We start from the raw sequence: 4633 nt of genomic DNA on the forward strand, positions 1-4633 counted from the left end.
CTAATCTGTTGTAACATTCCAAGGCTTGTAATCAAATAGTATTTCTGATTTAAAAAATGATACTTTTCAGTAATGTGTTTTAAATGTAAAATGTATTATTGATAATTAAAAATATTCAAACATTTTAAAACAACAGTAATATCCCTATTGAACAAAATCGTCATTTATAAAGTAAATTACAGTATACGTGTGAGTAGAAGCTTTAGATTTACATATTAAAATTTCGTTACTAAAACACTATTCTGATATTGGACAAAATCGATTAAAATGTTATCTGTTTTAAAAAATATGAAATTCGCAAGAGCTTTCCCTTTTATTCGTGAATCGAATGCGCTATCTACAAACTGGTTGCTGTAAATACCACCCCACAACCACCACGTCAACATTTGCAGAAGATAGGCTGACTTTGTTTAGGGTTACGCCCCTTTTTACACTAAAATTATGTTTTTACAAAGGTAGCTTGTCTCTAGACAATCTGACTGCTCACGTCGCAAACCTTAGGACAACTTTAGCCTGCCGGAATATAACACAGTACATTTTTCTAAAGATATTGTTTACTAATAACGTAGCAATGTCTATGAAAACCAAGACACACTACAGCAGTAAATGCAAATACACTAAAAAAAACGGAGTTGTTACTCTATATTGCGATTGTAAACTTAACTTAAACGGGCAGAAAATACATTCTGATCAATGTGCACCGAAAAAGAGTACACCAAATAATGGTAAGCCACTGCTTAGAATAAAATGCTTTTGCATGGTTAGTGGAGGTGGAGCCGAAGGGGATCCACTACGACAAAACCAACAACAAGGCGCAAGTAGAGACCGAGGGTCCAATACTGATAAAAACAAACTATCAAAATAATTATACGGTGAGTTTTTAGTCGAGTTTATATTTTATAAATAATAATGATAATAATGTCGATAACAATAATGATAACAATACAAAATAAGTATGATGATGACGATCATTTTGTATATAAGTATTGTGTTATGTTTTAGGGAACAATTAACAAGTATTTCTTATTTCGATTTAGATTTACAACTAGGAGTTAATAATTAAACTAAGAGGCTTAGTCCTTACTATATTCAAGATGAATGATATAACTGTAAATTAACTGACCTTAAAACATTCGTCATTTTGTCATAAAGAGACGGAGTGTAAAGCCAAGAAACAACTCATCTATTATCATTAAGTGTTTAGAAGGCTGAACATATTTGGTTAAAAAAATAGGATAACTGACAAAAAAAACTAAAAGGCATAGGCCTACATGAATTAAAAAATCGTTAAAAATATTAGTAAGATTACAGCAGTCGTAAAAGTTATTGTTTAGAAATTTGTAATAAAGGTTTGTAGCAATTTAAAGTAACACATAGTTAAATTTTGCTCTATATAGATGTCTAAACCTGAAAAGGACTTGGCAATATATTGTATTTAGAGGTGTTTATAGTTATTGGTAATCTATTTCTCGTTCGGTTTGTTTTTTATTACTTTAATATGTGTAGTCGAAAACCATCAAGAATTTGGCACAACATACCTTCAATATCCAATTAATTAGATTCATAAGGGTCTATTCGTTAAAACAATTGTCATTGTCCATGGTAACATTACATATGTAAATTTTTGGGTATTACCCAAATACTTGGATAAAATAATATTTCAACAATAAATTATGATTTACATATAGTAATTTGCTTTCAGATGCATCATGTTTATATCTAATTACTTTAGTTGTTTGCTTTACTATTTGTTGAGGCACAGCCAAAATACTTTTTCTTCAATACACAAGGTTTCAAGAATAATATTTACTGTGGTTGTTAATCAATGCTTACCGTTCTTTAATTTGAGCCGAATATTTGTACACATTACGCAACTTTGTCAAAAATGGTCAATATAGATTATTATATAGTGGTATTTTTAATATAATTTTGAAGGCAGCAAGTAAATATTATTTTCATGGAATAACAAATACAGAATTAATCTAAACATTAGTAGGCGTCAACACATAACACGCAAGTCAATATTACAACAATTTCGGACTTTAGAGCTAAACCAGGTATTGGTGAGAGCTTCAATCAAGCATTTTAAATACTATTTACGTAGAAAATAACTTTAATTACAATTTTAAAATATAAAAACAATCTCATGAGTTATCAATCCAAATTCGTTATTTAGTTAAGGCCCTTGTATTCCTTGTATTTGAAATTTGAGAAACATGCTACCAGGACTGGATTTTCCCACTAAGTTATTTTGCATATTTTGAAAGGCATGGAAATCAACACGTATTGAAAGTCTACTTGGGTGGCAAAAATGAGTCTTTCAAATCAATGGGACACTCACGTGGTCTCTTACGGCGTGCCACGTCATCGTTACCACATATTTCGCAAGAAAACTTAATTAAAAAAAATTGATAACACTATTTTAAAGTTAGAAGCATTTAATAAAATGAAGTTGATGGTTTAAAATAAATTTAGGTCAATAAACTTGATATAATTATTCCTTTAGATATAACTATATTCAGCTAATTAAAAAAAATCGTTAACGCCGAGAAATTAATCCTATGACAAAGAATGGAAAAAGTGGATGTTTTAGGAAAGATCTTCACATTAAACTTTGCTTATATATTAAGTATTTCAAAAACTTGTGAGTATTCTCAAATATATATATATATTGTAATTATCTGAGAGGCATGCCCATTTTTACTTTAAAAGATTTACTTTATTTTTGTAAATAACTCACTTCTGACTAATCAAGTTACTCATGCATAAACCCCAATGCTACATGAGACATTATATCATGATATGCGTTCATAAACTAAAGATGTAACAATTATTACAACAATTGTAATAATTAATATAACAAGCGTTTAGATTTATTAAAATACAAAGCAATATTACATTCTCAATTACTATTACTATGTACAGTAGTAAAAACAATTACAATTTACTTACAATATAACATGTTCACATGATTACAAAAAGACAAAATAAATGAATGACAAAATGAAAACATGTGGCTTATGAGAAATAATGTCAGCTGAATCTATGAATTTTTCCTTACGTTTTATGAAAACTTGTAAATATTTCCTTACAGGTTGAATGGCATCAACTGGTTGATTAGGAGAATTTGTCTGAAAGAAAAAATGAGGATCATCATTAGCAATTTAGCACGTTGACGCTGCAGGTTATTGATTATTCTCCTACCTTTGACTTTAAAACTAGACACAATTATTGTTAACTGGGGTGGCGGATAATTTTTAATTCGTTCTGTATATTTTCGCTTCTAAAATTGAATTAGAATGTAATACTAACTTTTGCGGTATAGGAAGATTGATTTGCGATAATAGATTTTTTACATACATTATAAATAAAATATACATTTTGTAATTATATGACTAACTAAGAGGCTGAAGTATATTCTAACACATGTTGGAAAACTATAATTTGAGTCTAGATTTATACCATATTGCTATTCATTACTTCACTATTTTTAAGGTGGATCATACAATCTATAAAATTAACTGTTTTTAAATATTTACGTTTTGAAATATGCCAATTTTGTGAGGCATTAAGTGTTAAACTTTACTTGCTTTTAAACTTTTAAAACTTTTTAAAATAAGAGTGAAAATAAATCGAGATTTTAATCTCCCCAGAGTAGTTAGAGTAACATCAAAAGTTTTTAAAACTTATAGAAATCTCTTTTTAGATATTGTAATTTTGCGTTACTTATGGTGATTGAATATGCATTTTAATATTGTTGTTAATTTACTAGTTGCGATTTGTGTTCTAAAATCTCCGATGTAGAGTTTATGCCATAGGAATAAAGTGTTAAACTTTACTTGCTTTTAAACTTTTAAAACTTTTAAAAATAAGAGTGAAAATAAATCGAGATTTTAATCTCCCCAGAGTAGTTAGAGTAACATCAAAAGTTTTTAAAACTTATAGAAATCTCTTTTTAGATATTGTAATTTTGCGTTACTTATGGTGATTGAATATGCATTTTAATATTGTTGTTAATTTACTAGTTGCGGTTTGTGTTCTAAAATCTGCGATGTAGAGTTTATGCCATCGGAATAATGAATGTGACAGGAAATGTTTAATAATATTTAAAAATGGCCATAATGCATTTTGAAATATCCATATTTAAATATAAAAAAAGCAAACTATGGATTAAAAATATTCAACACTGACCATGTGACAAAATTACTCTTTCCGATGTAAATTTTTGGTTTTAATTTAATATAATGTTAAAGGTATTTTCTGTATTACATTTAGAGCAGCATTTATACTTATAGTATAACATTATGATTGAATAAATGAGGGTAGATATACACAGTGAACTTGTAATGTACAATTTTTCTGAGCATTTTATGAACTAATAAAAACCATTCAACAACTTTAATAACGTTGTAAACACGACGTCACATTATTGATTATAGAAATCGAGTGTAGATATACTGACTGTAAGTGTTTTGTACAGTAGAAAGTTGAATAGATTATGATCCAACAATGTTATTAGGATTCAATAATAAAGTTTATGGTTTTCAATGGATTTAAGTCCACCTACTCAAAATAAATATTTATACGGTTCATTTAATATGTATTATTTAGCTAATTAATCAAACTTCGTTAA

At 28.1% G+C, this 4633-nt stretch overlaps 2 long non-coding RNA genes across 3 annotated transcripts in view; one reads left to right on the forward strand and one right to left on the reverse strand.

Annotated features, from left to right (window-relative positions):
- The window catches only part of LOC117109311, a 28702-nt gene extending 25584 nt beyond the window's left edge, over window positions 1-3118 (reverse strand). The window contains exon 1 of one of the 2 annotated variants that reach the window (XR_004445497.1): window positions 3062-3118. This is a non-coding gene — a long non-coding RNA (uncharacterized LOC117109311). The remainder of the gene's footprint in view (window positions 1-3061) is intronic. The other variant, XR_004445496.1, reaches the window with a different exon arrangement.
- LOC117109313 lies at window positions 735-4335 on the forward strand. The gene is made up of 2 exons (XR_004445499.1): window positions 735-872; window positions 3095-4335. It is a non-coding gene; the product is annotated as an uncharacterized LOC117109313 (long non-coding RNA).
- Window positions 4336-4633: the final 298 nt, after the last annotated feature.

The sequence above is a fragment of the Anneissia japonica genome, unplaced genomic scaffold (assembly GCF_011630105.1).
Source record: "Anneissia japonica isolate Jap-2015-1 unplaced genomic scaffold, ASM1163010v1 scaffold287761_len698747_cov189, whole genome shotgun sequence".
NCBI classification, from domain to species: Eukaryota; Metazoa; Echinodermata; class Crinoidea; order Comatulida; family Comatulidae; genus Anneissia; species Anneissia japonica.